Raw genomic sequence first — 18,945 nt, 5'->3', positions numbered from 1 at the left:
CAACTTACAATGCTCTGCTGCTTTGGAACAGCTTCAATGGACTCCCGTGGATCTTTCTAGAAGGGATGCCTTAATTCTTGTGCACATTCTGCACGTTTAAAAAAAGTCAATTTCTTCACTATTTGACCTACTGTTTTCTTCATTACTGCTGTCATCAAGATATAATCCACTGCTTACAAGGTTCAATAAGTTCTAAATATCTTTATAATTCGGGTAATAATCATTCAGTTGGGGAGAGGTGTTTCCACATGTCTTCTTCCTACGCCATCTTGTCAAGCGCCCCATGAGAGTATCAATCTTGATTAAAAATTGACATACCATTTGACAGCAGACATTCATTCTACTTTTCTCTGAAATGTTCTTGCTGTCTTAACTTTGCCTCTCCGCGGAGTATCAAAGTTAGACTGGCATTTAATCATGATCAGACTGAATGCGAACAGACCCATCGAACAATCTTTTCCACCCAGACCAAAATAGCCCCTCCTTTGCAATCCGATGGAAGCGCCTCTACTGGAAACACCCACTATGAATTTGTTTGCTTGACCAACAGACTTTTTCTCCGAGTTTCTTTTTTTGTCGAACAAGAACCGACAAATCCTATTCTGGGTTGAAATGAACATGAAGTAAAATGTTCGGGCTCAATTATTGTCTCTGCTCAAGTTATATCAAAGACCAGAGTCCATCTAACTCACTCAGGGCTCATAAAGTTGAAGTCCTGTGCACGCCCAGGAAAACAAATTCCGCAAAAACCAATGCCCATTGTCCTTCTGCAGTGGATTTACTGGCGATTGTGATCCTGTCCCGGAGTAAGTGCACTGTTCACTATCTGTTGGCCATTTCCGCGGCGGATATGCATCACTGAGGTCATTCTGAGTCGGATTAAATATCATTACTTTCCAGGGACCATCCAAGACATCACTCCGCTCTGCAGTGCTGTCCCTGCGCTTCCAAGCAATGCCACCGACTGTTCTGTCTGGTTCACCGTCACATTCACCTTTGATCAATTTGTAGTTATTTGGTGTCAGAAGCTGAAAACCAAATATTACACCCGGAAAGCTGATGCTGTGGCTCTGGCCTCAAATGTCGTTCTGCTCGTTATGAAAAACGTACCCATGTACTTCATTTATTAGAAGCGAGAATTTATGGACGATGTTTCCTGGTGGTGCGATTCCAACCCAGCTATTTCACTGAACCAGGACGGGTGGGATTTCATTGTTTCGATGTGGTTTTTACTCCATCTTTCGCTTTGATTGTTATTCTGCTCTGTAATGATCTAACAGTCAGACACATTTTAGTCGGTGACGCCATGGTCTGTCGGGTCAGAGCAAAGGGGGACTCTGCAGTGACCCGGAGACGGAGAGTAGGAGGAGGTCTGTGATTTTAATACTCCGTCTTTCCGCCAGAAGGATACTCGTATGAATGACAAATGTCGTGGACCTCTTCTAATATCAATCAGGAAACGGTCTCGAAGTCACTGATTTTTATCTTGTTTTAAATAACTTTGGTCATTTATTGAGGACTGTTAGCATCAGCACTAAAACATTTATTTACATGGCGACTCAGTCCAGGTTCAGAGACCAGGTCAAGAGCGTGGTGAAATATCCGGTCATCCCACTGCTTCAGTTTATCCATAAAGACAAACGGACATGTCAACATTATATTCACACGCTTTTTAATAATTAGAATCATAAGTATTCTCGCATTATCGGGAATGCCAATCCTTGATGCCAGACCGGAGCATAGCTACAATTGGAAGTCATTCAGGTAAAGCCTTCGATATACATAGACGCGACTCTATACGTGTTCTGGGACGTGCAGCTGCTGACAGAATCCAATCCTGCAGCACAGATATTATACGCAGCCACACCCAGAATATGTTGAGCAGTGTTCGGCACTCTCCATTTTATTTCAATATTTTATATTTGAATTTAAAAGACTCTTTCAGACATCAGTAGTTTCTTTCCAAACGTATTTTTCCATCCTTACATCCAACCCACAATATAAGTAAATGCCCCAATTCAATATAAGTAAATTTATATAAAATATCTTCTTCTTTGGCTTGGCTTCACGGACGAAGATTTATGGAGGGGGTAAATGTCCACGTCAGATGCAGGCTCGTTTGTGGCAAATGCAAATAGATAAAACACACAAACGGGTGACGTCAACGACCCTTGCAATAAACTGAAGAAACACTGAAAACAAAACGTAAAATGAAATGAAATTAAATTAAATTAAATAGATGAACATCCCATTTCTTTGAGCCGAATCGCTTCCTTTGTTCGAAAGATAATTAGAAGTGATAAAGAAATTCAGGGATATGAGATCGTGAATAAAGAGCATAAAATAGTTTGTTTCCAGATGATGTTACAGTATATTGAACAAGATCAGAAATATCGTTGAATAAGTTGAATATGAGATGAATAGAAAATGGATTCGTATCGGGTTAAAAAAATAATGATGATAAAAGTTTGTTGAAGTCTGTGGTTGATATGGGTTATTCACAATGTATTAGATTGACAACATTAAAGTGGCAAAATAAGCAATTAAATATTTGGATGTGAAAATTGTTAGACATATAAATAATTTATTGAAGATAAATTGTTTATCGCTATTTAAAAAAAAAGATAGATCAGAGAAGATTTACCATTAACGAAAACAGGACGGCTGAATTGTATTAAGAAGATTTTGTTTCCAATTTTTTAATATTTATTTCAATTCTTACTCATTCATGCGCACAAAGAAAAAAAAATCAGCATATTTGTTAATCCACTTGTTACACGATGGCGCCCGACACTGCTAGCCCGCGGTGTATCAGGTGAGCCTGTGAATTGACAGCGTCCGTTCGCAATACCATGCTTTGCGCCCAGCTACATGACCACCCCCCCCCCCCACCCCGAGAATCGTCAATGTAAATTAGGAAGCAAGATATGTCCACGTATGTCCACGTTGCCTGTGTTGAGGACACGGAACTGGTGAAGTTGGGTCCGTATGGTCGAGTTTAAGTCTGTCCACGCTGAATAGCTGCGGATGCGCTCTGATGTTTAATTTATATAGCACTCCTTCTCTGTCAATCACATGAAATTGTCTTTCATACAGTTTTAGTAACGGTGCTCCGGAACCTGTCTTCGTACGAATAAAAATTCACATTTTAATAGTGATTGAGGCTATTTTGACTTAGGTTTCCCATGCCAGTTGGTGGAGGATGGTTTGCATTAGCAATACACTTGTGGATTTGTTGCAGGACGTCCTTGTCTGAATTGCCTGTGAAGTGAATATCTCCTGGAACCATAAGGGCCGTACCATATATCAATTCTGCCGACGATGCAGACAGATCTTCTGTTGGAGCCCTTCATACTCCTAGTAGAACCCAAGGTAGTTTATTGACCCAGTTGGGGCCGGTGAATCTGGCCTTCTTGGAAGATTTAATTTGTCACTGGAAATGTTCCACCAGGCCACTTGACTGTGGAAGGTACGCAGTAGTATGGTGCAACTGTGTACCAAAAAACAAGCCACGGAAGCCCATAATGCTGAAGTGAACGTGATCCACGGTCCGAATTTATGTGTGTAGGCATTCAAAGTCTAGAAATCCAATTGAAGATGAATGATCTGGCACATGTCTCAGATTCATTGACTGATAATGCAATGGTCTCGGGCCAGCATGTGAAGCCATCTAGTATCATGAGAATATAACTCTTGTCCTTTGATACTGATAATTGTCCAACCAGATCCACAAGCTCATGCTCAAATCTTCTGCGCATTGTCATCTGCTGTAAAGTAATGCCATAGGAATTCTATGTTTGTCTTGCCAATTGACATTTGTCAAGGTTAATTGTCAGACCAAAATCTTGGAGCCATTTGAAAAGGCTGCGCAAATGCAGGTGGTGATCTTGCTCATATAGAATTGCTACAAGGATCTAGTCCAAGTAAATATATGCAATGTCTAAATCTCTGCCTAGAGCATCCATAAGCCACTGAAAACTTTGTGCAGCATTTTCTAAGCCAAATGGCATTCTGAGGAATTCAAAAAACTAAATGGAGTAATAATTGCTGTCTTGGGAATATAATTATCATGAATTTGTATCTGATGATATCCCTTAACTAATTCGATCTTTGAAAATATGCGGCAATAATGTAGATAGGTGGTGAAATCCTGCAAGTGTGGAATTGGGTATCTGTCAGGTGTAGTGACATCTTTAAGCCTACAGTAGTCACCGCAAGTTCTCCATCCGCCTCTCTTCTGGGATACCATATGCAAAGGTGAATCCCAAGGGTTGAATGAGCGTCGGATGATACCCAATTCTTCCATTGCTTTATATTCTGCCTTTGCTTGCCGCCATATATCAGTCAACAGACAACGAGCGCTGGCATTGACCGGTATACCTGATGTGTTTATGTAATGAGACACACCATGGGCTTGAGGCATTGAAGTTATGGGAGAAATTATGGGGAAATACGTTGGGTACAGCAGTATATACATGCTTGTGAAACGTATGTTCTCTGAGCTGTGAAACTTTCCCCTTGATGCACGCCAGAGGATATGTCCGAAAGGTTTTGGCGTAAACTAATTTTCTACATTTTACATCTACCAATAAGTTGTGGGAACATAAAAAAATCTGCAGCCAAAATGGGTTCAGCGACGGAAGCAAGGACACAATTCCGATGGAACGTGGTTACACCTATTCTGATTGTGACTCACCTAATGTCGAAACTTGGAATGGCAGTTCTATTTGCCGCTCGGAGGATCAACTGGTGTTTTTATATTCGTCCTTTCAAAATTGGTTGGCGGGAGCCAACAAAAAATTCAGCAACTCTTACCCGTATTGTCCTGAAGATACAATAGTCTTTTAGGTCCGCCAGCTTCCGAGGCCACTACTGGCAGCCGGCTCTCTCGTTTACCAACTTACTGTTGGAGTAGGTACATGGCTGGACGCAAGGTATGGGCATTCTTTTCTCCATCGGCGATGGTAAAAAATACCACTCTCCATGTACATCAGCTCGTTCCTCTTTCTTGGATTTGACTGCAGATACAGGAGGCTGTAAGGATGCGGGAGATGCTTCTGCTGCAAAACCTGGATGTATTCGGTCAGACTCTTGTGTAGGAGTACAGCCACGCGAGCCAAGTCATGGGGACGGCAAAAATCCGTGTTACCAATTGCTCTGGCAACGTGAGCTGATAGTTTTGACAGAAATAAGGTTTCAAAAAGCTGACAATGGGAATGACCATTTTACAATGCCAGCATCTCATTCATCAGGTCTGATGGATTCTTGTCACCTAGGCCTTCCATGTTCAAAAGACGCATACCACGCACATGTCTAGTAAGTTCAAAAGTGTCAAGAATAAACTGAAGGAACCTGGTATACTGGTGTTCAGCCAGAGGATGAGCAATAAATATGCTTACTCGCAATGCAGTGCCCACATCCAATGTACTCACGACATGCGAATATTTTGTATCTACTGCCATTATATCCGAAGACAAAATTGGGTTTCAGCTTGAAGAAACCAAATTCGAGGTTGATGTGTCCAGAAAGGGGGCAATTAAAGCCCAACTGCATTAACTGCCATGGTGGTGGCAGTTGTTACTGCTGTTTAAATTACCCCCTTTTCCAATATAATTCAAAGTCGTTGAATCTTAACTTCGGGGTCACCAATTTGTAGCGGCTACTACGGTAGATGCTACTAAATAAAGGCAAACACATACAGAGGTAGTCAAATCAAGACAGGTTTATTGAAGACTTATACATATCTTTAATTCCATGCCTGTTAATGAGCTCGTTACTGAACAGTGACTGATCCACAGGACCTGCAGTTTAAAAAAAATAAGCCATTAGCACACCACGCTTTTAGGCAGGAGCTTCATCTGATTCGCTCACTATACTTTGGCGCCATCATTGATAGCCCATGTTGTATCAGGTAAGACTGTGAATTGGCATTGTCGGTTTACAATACCATGATTTGCACCCGCTATGTAATTTTAAAATGAAGTCAGGAACAGTTTTGTGATTCCCAAAGCAAAGTCATTTTGAAGGTAAAATAACAGATATGTTTATTATCAATAAATATATCACCAATATCTATATAAAATTGTAAACATCTAAGATAAAATAAAAGGTTTATATAAATCATAATTACGGTGGGAGAAAGATTTAAATATATAAATGCAGCACAGGTAATATGGTTAAAATTGTGTCAAGCGTGTGTTACAAATAGAGTTAATGCTAGATTTCAAATGTTCAATATTATTTACTTCATCAATTATATTACACTGCAGCTAAAATAAATCGACCTCATTCTATTCATCCAGGAAAGTGTTTTCGATGTAACAAGGAAATAGGGAGCATTTTATAACTTGCATTGATCGATTTCGTTACACTATCTGTACATATAGTCATCCATTCCTCTTGAGATAGTATAATTGATAGATCCTTCTCTCACTTACTCTTCATTTTATATTCTTCTTTGGCTTGGCTTCGCGGACGAAGATTTATGGAGGGGGTAAAAGTCCACGTCAGCTGCAGGCTCGTTTGTGGCTGACAAGTCCGATGCGGGACAGGCAGACACGATTGCAGCGGCTGCAGGGGAAAATTGGTTGGTTGGGGTTGGGTGTTGGGTTTTTCCTCCTTTGCCTTTTGTCAGTGAGGTGGGCTCTGCGGTCTTCTTCAAAGGAGGTTGCTGCCCGCCAAACTGTGAGGCGCCAAGATGCACGGTTTGAGGCGATATCAGCCCACTGGCGGTGGTCAATGTGGCAGGCACCAAGAGATTTCTTTAGGCAGTCCTTGTACCTTTTCTTTGGTGCACCTCTGTCACGGTGGCCAGTGGAGAGCTCGCCATATAACACGATCTTGGGAAGGCGATGGTCCTCCATTCTGGAGACGTGACCCACCCAGCGCAGCTGGATCTTCAGCAGCGTGGACTCGATGCTGTCGACCTCTGCCATCTCAAGTACTTCGACGTTAGGGATGAAAGCGCTCCAATGGATGTTGAGGATGGAGCAGAGACAACGCTGGTGGAAGCGTTCTAGGAGCCGTAGGTGATGCCGGTAGAGGACCCATGATTCGGAGCCGAACAGGAGTGTGGGTATGACAACGGCTCTGTATACGCTTATCTTTGTGAGGTTTTTCAGTTGGTTGTTTTTCCAGACTCTTTTGTGTAGTCTTCCAAAGGCACTATTTGCCTTGGCGAGTCTGTTGTCTATCTCATTGTCGATCCTTGCATCTGATGAAATGGTGCAGCCGAGGTAGGTAAACTGGTTGACCGTTTTGAGTTTTGTGTGCCCGATGGAGATGTGGGGGGGCTGGTAGTCATGGTGGGTAGCTGGCTGATGGAGGACCTCAGTTTTCTTCAGGCTGACTTCCAGGCCAAACATTTTGGCAGTTTCCACAAAGCAGGACGTCAAGCGCTGAAGAGCTGGCTCTGAATGGGCAACTAAAGCGGCATCATCTGCAAAGAGTAGTTCACGGACAAGTTTCTCTTGTGTCTTGGTGTGAGCTTGCAGGCGCCTCAGATTGAATAGACTGCCATCCGTGTGGTACCGGATGTAAACAGCGTCTTCATTGTTGGGGTCTTTCATGGCTTGGTTCAGCATCATGCTGAAGAAGATTGAAAAGAGGGTTGGTGCGAGAACACAGCCTTGCTTCACGCCATTGTTAATGGAGAAGGGTTCAGAGAGCTAATTGCTGTATTTGACCCGACCTTGTTGCTTTTCGTGCAATTGGATAATCATGTTGAGGAACTTTGGGGGACATCCGATGCACTCTAGTATTTGCCAAAGCCCTTTCCTGCTCACGGTGTCGAAGGCTTTGGTGAGGTCAACAAAGGTAATGTAGAGTCCTTTGTTTTGTTCTCTGCAGTTTTCTTGGAGCTGTCTGAGGGCAAAGACCATGTCAGTAGTTCCTCTGTTTGCGCGAAAGCCGCACTGTGATTCTGGGAGTATATTCTCGGCGACACTAGGTATTATTCTATTTAGTAGAATCCTAGCGAAGATTTTGCCTGCAATGGAGAGCAGCGTGATTCCCTTGTAGTTTGAGCAGTCTGATTTCTCGCCTTTGTTTTTCTACAGGGTGATGATGGTGGCATCACGAAGGTCCTGAGGCAGTTTTCCTTGGTCCCAACAAAACTTAAACTCATGCAGTTTGGCATGCAGAGTTTTGCCGCCAGCCTTCCAGACCTCTGGGGGGATTCCATCCATACCTGCTGCTTTGCCACTTTTCAGTTGTTCGATTGCCTTATATGTCTCATCCAGGGTGAGGAGCTCATCCAGCTCTAGCCTTAGGGGCTGTTGAGGGAGCTGGAGCAGGGTGGAATCTTGGACTGAGCGGTTGGCACTGAAAAGAGATTGGAAGTGTTCTGACCATCGGTTGAGGATGGAGATCTTGTCACTGAGGAGGACTTTGCCGTCTGAGCTGCGCAGCGGGCATTGGACTTGGGGTGAGGGGCCGTACACAGCCTTTAGAGCCTGAAGTCGCCAATGTCCGCGCTGAGCTGGGTTTGTTTGGCGAGGCTAGTCCACCACTCATTTTGGATCTCCCCGAATTTGCACTGAAGATGGCTGCATGCGCGACGGAAGGCTTGTTTCTTCTCTGGACAGGACGGCTTTGTAAGGTGAGCCTGGTGGGCAGCTCGCTACTTTGCCAGCAGCTCCTGGATTTCCTGGCTGTTTTCGTCAAACCAGTCCTTGTTTTTCCTGGAGGAGAAGCCCAGTACCTCTTCAGTGGATTGCAGTATGGTAGTCTTCAACTGATCCCAGAGGGTTTCAGGGGACGGGTCCGTGAGGCGGGTTGCATCATCGAGCTTTGCTTTGAGGTTTGACTGGAAGTTTCCTCTCGCTTCGTGTGACTGCAGGTTTCCAACATTGAACCTCTTTCTGGGGGATTTACTGTTCCTGGGCTTTGGCTTGAAGTGAAGGTTGAGCTTGCAGCGAACCAGCCGGTGGTCAGTGTGGCATTCCGCGCTAGGCATGACCCTGGTGTGGAGCACATCTCGTTTGTCACTTTCTCGCACCAGGATGTAGTCCAGGAGGTGCCAGTGTTTGGATCTGGGATGCATCCAGGTAGTCTTAAGGCTGTCCCTCTGCTGAAAAAGGGTGTTTGTAATGACAAGCTGCTGTTCTGCGCAGAGCTCCAACAGGAGGCGCCCATTGTCGTTGCACTTGCCGATGCCATGCTTGCCCAGGATTCCTGGCCAGGTTTCTGAGTCTTTGCCAACGCGAGCGTTGAAGTCGCCAAGGATGACAACCTTGTCGGCTGTATGGGTGCGTTGGATGAGGTTGCGCAGGTCGGTGTAGAACTTGTCCTTTTCTGCTGGTTCCGCCTGGAGGGTTGGAGCATAGACACTGATGAAGGTGATGCAACGCTTGTTTTGAAGGGGGAGTCGCATGGACATGATTCGGTCTGAGTGGCCTGTCGGAAAGTTTTCAAGTTTGGAGGCAATGAAGTTCTTGACCATGAAGCCTACACCAGATAGGCGTCATTCATCCGAAGGCTTGCCAGACCAGTAGAGTGTGTAGCCCGCGCCGTGTTCTTGGAGGCTGCCTACATCTGCCAGGCGGACTTCACTGAGAGCGGCTATGTCGATGTCAAGTCTGAGGAGTTCATGTGCAATGAGGGCAGACCGACGTTCAGGTCGGTGGCTGTCAGCCTTGTCTAGCATGGTTCTGATGTTCCAGCATGCTAGCTTGAGTTTGTGAGCATCTTTTGAGGGGGAGGACGTGGAGGGGGAGGACGTGGACCTGTCCTCGGGCCTGCGCAAAGGAGCTTTTAGGTGGAGTGCAGTGCGCGCAGTACTGGCCCCACCCTTTATACCCATGGTTCGTGTGCCATGGCCGAGCAAGCTGGGACGTGGCAGCGAGGCCCTTGGGTCGTAGGTTTTATATCGGAGTGGCCTTCTCCTATGCAGGTTTCTTAACCGGGTTTGAGGGGTCTGCCTCCCCTCCTAGGTCGGTCCATACTGCCCAGACCGGGACCGAGGCCGCCGCAGCTCTCCCTGTGCCCGGACTGTGGCCGCCGCCTCCAACTCTCTGCCCGGATCGGGGCCTCCGCCTGCCTCACTCGACCGAGGCCGGGGCCGCCGTCTCCCCCTTGCTCCTGCCCAGATCGGGGCCGCCGCCGCCTACCCTTCGCCCGGACCGGGGCCGGGGCTGCTGCTGCTCTCACTGTGCCCGGACTGGGGCCATCGCCTCCCACTCTCTGCCCGGATCGGGGCCTCCGCCTGCCTCACTCGACCGAGGCCGGGGCCGCCGTCTCCCCCTTGCTCCTGCCCAGATCGGGGCCGCCGCCGCCTACCCTTCGCCCGGACCGGGGCCGGGGCCGCTGCTGCTCTCACTGTGCCCGGACTGGGGCCGCCGCCTCCAACTCTCTGCCCGGATCGGGGCCTCCGCCTGCCTCACTCGACCGAGGCCGGGGCCGCCGTCTCCCCCTAGAATACCCCCTAGATCTATATAATTTTAATGTAAATGGATTGAATCATCGTCTCTTATAACAATGCATACACCTCAGAAATAAACACTTTTTCCTACTACCAACAATTAAAATTACAAATTTAGTTTAGTTTGCACAGTTAATACCAAATCCCGTCCAAATTTTCCATTAATAAATCATGTACATGATAATGAGCAAATAAAGAACATGGTAACATTCCAATATTTTCTCTGTCTTGCAAAAGTAAGAAACACACCTGGTTCAAAACAATCCTCTACAAATGTAATGCCCTTAAATTCCCAAGCTTTCATATAAGGATTATTCACCGAGAAACGAATTATTTTATTCTGATATAACTGAGTCTTAGCTGCGAATTTACCGTTAGTTCCTATATTTTGACCTCTTTTATATTAGACCACAATAACATGACTCAGTACTGCCAACTTGTACTTTTTAAAATAATTTAGTGTACATCGGTTGGAATCATTAAGAAACCAGTGCAAATACAACTATAGCACATATTGGATGTTGATCAATATAAAATATCATATTAATGAATTATAATTCTGATTTATCTACCGGCACCACCTACGGCTCCTAGAACGCTTCCACCAGCGTTGTCTCCGCTCCATCCTCAACATCCATTGGAGCGCTCACACCCCTAACGTCGAGGTACTCGAGATGGCAGAGGTCGACAGCATCGAGTCCACGCTGCTGAAGATCCAGCTGCGCTGGATGGGTCACGTCTCCAGAATGGAGGACCATCGCCTTCCCAAGATCGTATTATATGGCGAGCTCTCCACTGGCCACCGTGACAGAGGTGCACCAAAGAAAAGGTACAAGGACTGCCTAAAGAAATCTCTTGGTGCCTGCCACATTGACCACCGCCAGTGGGCTGATAACGCCTCAAACCGTGCATCTTGGCGCCTCACAGTTTGGCGGGCAGCAGCCTCCTTTGAAGAAGACCGCAGAGCCCACCTCACTGACAAAAGGCAAAGGAGGAAAAACCCAACACCCAACCCCAACCAACCAATTTTCCCTTGCAACCGCTGCAATCGTGTCTGCCTGTCCCGCATCGGACTAGTCAGCCACAAACGAGCCTGCAGCTGACGTGGACTTTTTACCCCATCCATAAATCTTCGTCCGCGAAGCCAAGCCAAAGAGAAGAATTCTGATTTATAATAATTCTGCAAATTTGATCATTGAAGTCCTCCTAACTCATATCTCCATGTAAATTTTGCAAATCGATAATTTGCCTTTTCCATAAGAATATTCTACCACATTTAATTCTTTGAAAATAATATTTGCTATATTTGGTATTGAACAAAGAATAGATGGGAAAAAATATATTGAATATAAGGAAATATGTCCATATTAATGTAATTTACTCGTCCTATTAAAGTTAAAGGTAAGTCCTTCCATCTATTCAAATGAACTGAAATATAATTTATATAAATTTTGATAATCAATATTCCCCATTACAACTAAATATTTAATTTTATTATATCACCCAAATTTCGTAATTTGTTTACAATTTGAATAATCCTCATCAGAAATTTGTGATATCTCAATCTTACCCCTATTACTGTATCACCAGACATTTCTTCATATCGTTTCAAAATCTTCTGAAGTTGCCCCATCGAGTTTCTCAGATGTGTTAAATATATTGAAACATCATCAGCAAACAAGTTAATTTTATACTCTCCCTCACCAACTTTAACTCCCTTAATATTAAGCCTTTTCATCATCCAATAGTTATATGATTGTTTGGTTGAGTGGCTTTCATTATGCATTAATTATTGCTGTGTTCTCGCACCAACCCTCTTTTCAATCTTCTTCAGCATGATGCTGAACCAAGCCATGAAAGACCCCAACAATGAAGACGCTGTTTACATCCGGTACCGCACGGATGGCAGTCTCTTCAATCTGAGGCGCCTGCAAGCTCACACCAAGACACAAGAGAAACTTGTCCGTGAACTACTCTTTGCAGATGATGCCGCTTTAGTTGCCCATTCAGAGCCAGCTCTTCAGCGCTTGACGTCCTGCTTTGCGGAAACTGCCAAAATGTTTGGCCTGGAAGTCAGCCTGAAGAAAACTGAGGTCCTCCATCAGCCAGCTCCCCACCATGACTACCAGCCCCCCCACATCTCCATCGGGCACACAAAACTCAAAACGGTCAACCAGTTTACCTATCTCGGCTGCACCATTTCATCAGATGCAAGGATCGACAATGAGATAGACAACAGACTCGCCAAGGCAAATAGCGCCTTTGGAAGACTACACAAAAGAGTCTGGAAAAACAACCAACTGAAAAACCTCACAAAGATAAGCGTATACAGAGCCGTTGTCATACCCACACTCCTGTTCGGCTCCGAATCATGGGTCCTCTACCGGCACCACCTACGGCTCCTAGAACGCTTCCACCAGCGTTGTCTCCGCTCCATCCTCAACATCCATTGGAGCGCTCACACCCCTAACGTCGAGGTACTCGAGATGGCAGAGGTCGACAGCATCGAGTCCACGCTGCTGAAGATCCAGCTGCGCTGGATGGGTCACGTCTCCAGAATGGAGGACCATCGCCTTCCCAAGATCGTATTATATGGCGAGCTCTCCACTGGCCACCGTGACAGAGGTGCACCAAAGAAAAGGTACAAGGACTGCCTAAAGAAATCTCTTGGTGCCTGCCACATTGACCACCGCCAGTGGGCTGATAACGCCTCAAACCGTGCATCTTGGCGCCTCACAGTTTGGCGGGCAGCAGCCTCCTTTGAAGAAGACCGCAGAGCCCACCTCACTGACAAAAGGCAAAGGAGGAAAAACCCAACACCCAACCCCAACCAACCAATTTTCCCTTGCAACCGCTGCAATCGTGTCTGCCTGTCCCGCATCGGACTGGTCAGCCACAAACGAGCCTGCAGCTGACGTGGACTTTTTACCCCCTCCATAAATCTTCGTCCGCGAAGCCAAGCCAAAGAAAAGAATTATTGTAATAAATTTAACAATATTATCGATTGAATATCTATTCTTAATAAAACCTGCTTGATCGACATGCACCAATGGTGGTAAATATTTAGCAAGACTTTTAGCTGATACCTTAGCAACAATTTTGTTGTAAAGAAATAGGTCTATTTGAGGACCATTTCAGAGGAACTATGTCGTTCTTTGGAATAACAGTCAATAAAGACCCAGATAAAGTCTCAGGGAAGAAATCAGTTCCAGTAGCTTGCTTCAATACATCCATAAACCACATAAGTATTTAATCATAGAATTCTTTTAAAACTTTATTGTAAACCCAACTTCACCTGGAGATTTCCCACAAGGTACAATTTGTAATAATTCCTTAAGATCTCGATCGGTAAAAAATGATCCGATTAATTCACATTTCTCGTTCAATGAAGGTAAATCTAAAACAGCCGGAAAAGATTCATTCGATCATTATCCTGAAGCACCCCAGAAGTATACATTTCTTAATAGAAAAAAACGAAATTCATAAATAATATCCTGGCTTTCATAGGTAAATGTCAAATTTTTCCTTACCACATTTATTGACCTGGTGGTTTGTTCTGTTTTAAACTACCAGGCCAATATTTTATGGGCTCTTTCTCCAAACTCATAATAATGTTGTTTAGTCCTTTGTATAATTCTCTCATTTTTATGTTTGCAAAGTGTTATAATGTAATTACAGTCTTGATAAATGTGCTTTCCTATCTTCCATCGAATTCCTTTGTAATTTATACACTAAAACCTCTAGTTCCTTTTCCAAATTTTGGCTATCTGCTAAATATTGCTTATTGAACTTTGAAGAAGAACAAATAATCTTACCCCTTTAATACACTTTCAGAGCATCCCATAAAATAAAGTTACTATGTCGTGAATCCTCATTTGATTGCAAAAAAAATGTAAAATTAACCCTAGCATAATGAATAAACTCAGTTTATTTAGTCGCATCTCATTGAGTATCCAACGGTGAGCAGTTTTTACCACATCAGAACCCGAACAAGAAATTAATGATAAAGATTTATCGGACAAAATCGTTTTCTTATATTCAGCATGCATAACTTTAACTTTTAATTGTGTCAATACCAGAAAAAAATCAATTATAGAAAAGGAATCATGTTTTGCGGAATTAAATGAAGTGACTTTCTCAGTCAGATTCAAACTTCTCCAAACTTCAACCAGATTCAAACCTTTCATTAATACAGCCAATCGCTTAGCTATTTTTTTTCTTCAAAGATTTTGGAGAGGTATCTAATAAAGGATCTAAACAACATTTGAAGTCACCACCAACTAAAATATTCTCATTCACATGATTCAAAATCAAAAATGTTTCAGTTACAAATTCATCCTCATCAACATTCGGAGCATAATCATTCATCAATGTACAAACTTTTGAAACATTTTTACAATTAACCATCAACATTCTACCAGCATTGGCAGAGAACGATTCCAACATAAAAGCTATCTTTTTATGTATTAGAATGGCTAGCCCTCTAGCCTTAGAATTGAAAGATGATGCAATAACCTGACCTGGAATGTTCCTTCTCAGTTTAATGTGTCTCTTGTAATGAAGCAATATCATCCTTAATCTTTATAATCTAATCCAAAACTTGTTTCCTTTAAATCGGGTTGTTAAGCCCTTAAAGATTAAAAGTTGCAAAGTCCAGGTTACTCATTTTATCACCCAAGAGTGGCACCACCCACAGTCAACAATAATACAAATGAAAAGGCTCCTTTAAAAATCCCTTTAAAAAAACTAACAACTAAAATAAAAAATACAAATTAAATAAAAAATATATCAGAACAAAATTCTGAAAAAATAAAATAGCACCTTCGTGGTACACCCCTCGATTAACCAGGTGCGGTCAATACCACTAATGGCAGATGTCTTCTGAAGTTACAGAGTCATGCACCTCCACCCAACCGATCTCCATAAAAATATACAATTTTGTGACATTTAGCCCATTGATTCCTATCCACGATCAGGTTGGATATCTACTTGTATGTCAATCAATCATTGAGTTTCTGTCATTTTCATCCCATTCCCATTCCTCTTCTGAGAAACATTCACCAGCGACTGCTTCTGCACATCATCACTTGATTAATTATCTGGCAGAGATTTGGCAAAGGATATAGCATCATAATCATTCTCCAAAAATTGAGTCTGAAAATGAGGGTAGAATACCTTCAATATTTCCAGGTGTCTAAAAGCAAATCTATACCCCTTCTAACACAGTACAGCTTTTGCAATATTAAATTTCTTATGCCTCCTTACAATATCTGGACTCACATCATCATAAAAAAATCATTTGCACTGAATCATCAAAGGGCCCTTATTTCAACGAGCATTTTGTACCGCATAACATTATTTCTTTATCTTGGTTCTGGAAACAAGAAACAAGAATTGCCCATTGAAGTCGATATCAGCTGCAATCAGCAGGGAGAAACACCACAGAGGATGTTTTCTTCTCTCGCTCATGTCATTGGGAGACAAAGGTTCGACGGGACACATACCATGATGTTCAGGAACAGTTGCTAACTTTAGAGGTCCTAAGAAACAACCACCATCAGAAACTCACAGGGTCTCTTACTTGGCACATTAGTATTAGTGTATATTCGTATACATTTTTCTCTATTTGCACTGTCTGTGTACATTTTTTCTGTGATTACGTTTCCCTTTTTTGGATACATATCTTTCTTATTGAGTGCAGCTAACAGTTACCTGTAATTCGAAATTCTGCCTGGCTGGCACACAATTTCATTTATCTGAGAATGAATGTGGAATGTTAAATTAGAACTTAATCAAAATGAGGACCATAAACCGATAGGAGTGATTAAGTCAAAGAGGTAGAATATTTATCAAGATTAAAACGTTAAATGTGTTTAATCTATTTGAATAGCATAAATGCGATTCACTGCAAACTTTTAACATGAAGTTACCGGTGAGGGAATCAGATGCCTGGATTATTGGTGAAGGAATATACAGGAGAAGAATTGAAGAGGCTTCTGGATGAGAACAGGAATATCCAGGGACTAGAGGGAGACGTGACATGTGCACAACGGAAAATTAGACTCTAAACTGGCGCAGTTATGTGGGTGAATTGCCTGTTAACATGTTCTACTGTTGATGTCATATATACTCTGTTAAAAGAAGAGTTATTTGACTTGTTCTTTAAATGGTGACATGATATATGTTCCTCGAACAGCACACGGTACGTTAATCGAATAGTTGCAGATGAGGACGACATGGAAAGGAGATGTCGCATTTATCACTCAGGTGATTTTGGTAATCTGTCATGCCTGCACGGTGGAGCGACAAGATACAGTTTGCGTGCTCTCCGTTTCAATTATATTCCTTTCATGCATTGAGTCTTTTTACTTCAGCTCTTCAGTCTCCATACTTACTACATAGATCTGGTGTATACCCCGAGAAAAGCTCCGATATGCGCAGTGGCATCGTGGTATGATGGCTTAGGAATATCAAGCACATGTTATGAGTTGTTGAGTCATTTGTAGATTAGATCACCAAAACTGAGTGAAGGCTGCTCTCGAATTTTACCTGTGAGAGCACTTATATTTTCCATCGTCACAACTAAATCTCTGAAGAAAACATTATATGAAAACATTGCTGCCTTTCGAATTCCTGGTACGTAAACGAGAGATATAATTTGTGTAAATTCGTGTGAATATTTTTCAACTGGCTTTTAGACATGGTGGAACTTTGAAATATTCACACTTTCGACTTAATGAATGCGAGAGCTTAGTAGATTTAATGAGCAAGGCAGAGGACACTATGGAAGTGACATGGATATGTGTGATCAGAACAGGGAGCTATATTGACGGCTTACGCCCTCTGTTTCGAATGGTCTGTATACATGCTACACAATTCTTGGATTTCGCTATCATATCAAAAGTATCACGAAATCTATGAGAAAGTACAAATTAAGACAATTTTTTTGAACGAGGGAACTGAAATATGACATAACAGACGGCTGGATAGCGATAAAGAAGAAAAAATGCTTTGTATCATTTCGAAATTATGTTAAAGGAGATGACTTCGAGAACAAAAAAGCACAATAGAATTATGTCAGTTGCTATTGATTTTGTGCATGGGAATGAAAATTAAAAACAGTTACATGCATTGTGCGCGCAAGTTTCTATGTGCGTGTGGGAGGGTGCATGCCCCTAAATGAAAGTAGAATATTTACTGGATTAAGATACTTGCTTTGACATTTAAGACTGTCAATTACTTGCGGAGATTATGGTTGGCAATATATACTCCAGAGTTTCCCCATCAATGCAGAATTGTATTCCTATATGGTTTGCCTCAAATTTGAGTTGCTTTGTGATAAATGCATACTTACTTTACGTTTAATATGTTAAGTCATTGGCATTCACGCCACCCATATTTTTCCTTGGTTAGGTATTCACCCTACCTCCAAGTTGATAAATCTTGTGATAATAAATTTGTAATTTTAGCATTAACGGTTGTTTAATGCTTACATTTTATTTCTTAATGCTGTTAATTTATTATAGCCATCAGGAGAACCTTTGGCACCTTGGATCTCATAAATCAACGTTTTAAGTGCATGAGTTGGAATGTTATGATAAAGTTGTACAAAACACTGATGCGGGCCAATTTGAGGTTCGTGTATCTTCATTCCTCGCTGAAGAGTTCAAGTCCGAAACGTTGTTTATGAATCTTTACCATTTTCTATTTAACTCACGTTTTTGGACCCAGCATTGCATATTTACAGGGTGTAATTTCGGTCAGCCGAGTACAGGAAGTAGATCAATATGAATGAAAATGTTCCCACGTCTTGAGGAAATAAAATAGGGAATGGTTAAACAGGTAAGGAAATCATGCTAAGTAGTATATGACAATGAGGGGTTATTTGATAGCGGTATTAAAATTATGCTGTTAATAGACACAGTAAATAAAAGGAGGCATTTGCCACTGAGGTAATGTCAGATAAAAACGAGAGGGCATGGGGTGAGGATGAAAGGTGAGAGTTCAATGGGGTATTCAGAGGAATTGCTTCACACGAGGATTGGTGGGAGGATAAGACGAGTTGCCAGCTGAAGTGGTGAATACAGGCTCGATTTAATATTGAAGAAAAATCTTAAAAATATATTGGTGGGAGCGCTATGTCGGGATATCAATTGTGTCCAGATGAGCGGGACGAGGTAGAATAATGGACGAGAGGTGCTGAATTACCTATTTACTGTGGTGTAATGTTCTAAATATGGATGCAGATATGTGCATATGTATAAATAGATATATACACCTAACGATTTATAGTAAACAAATGTAGAGAGGGAGTGTGTGTGTGCATGTGAGAGAGAGCAAAAGCGATAGAGAGAGAGAGGTTTCCTTGCTTGTCGTCAGCGGTTTGAGCGAGTGATATCCAGACAGGTTAGTCTGGAGAACAGGACCTAGGGAAGCTCCGGTAGAGGGAGTGGAACAGACGACAGGACTCCAGTAGGAGGAGATGTTCAGTCGGGGCACTTCTCGTGCATGAGACCCGGGTAAGA

Source organism: Narcine bancroftii, chromosome 4, assembly GCF_036971445.1.
Source record: "Narcine bancroftii isolate sNarBan1 chromosome 4, sNarBan1.hap1, whole genome shotgun sequence".
Lineage (NCBI taxonomy): Eukaryota > Metazoa > Chordata > Chondrichthyes > Torpediniformes > Narcinidae > Narcine > Narcine bancroftii.
This window is presented reverse-complemented; position numbering follows the sequence as displayed.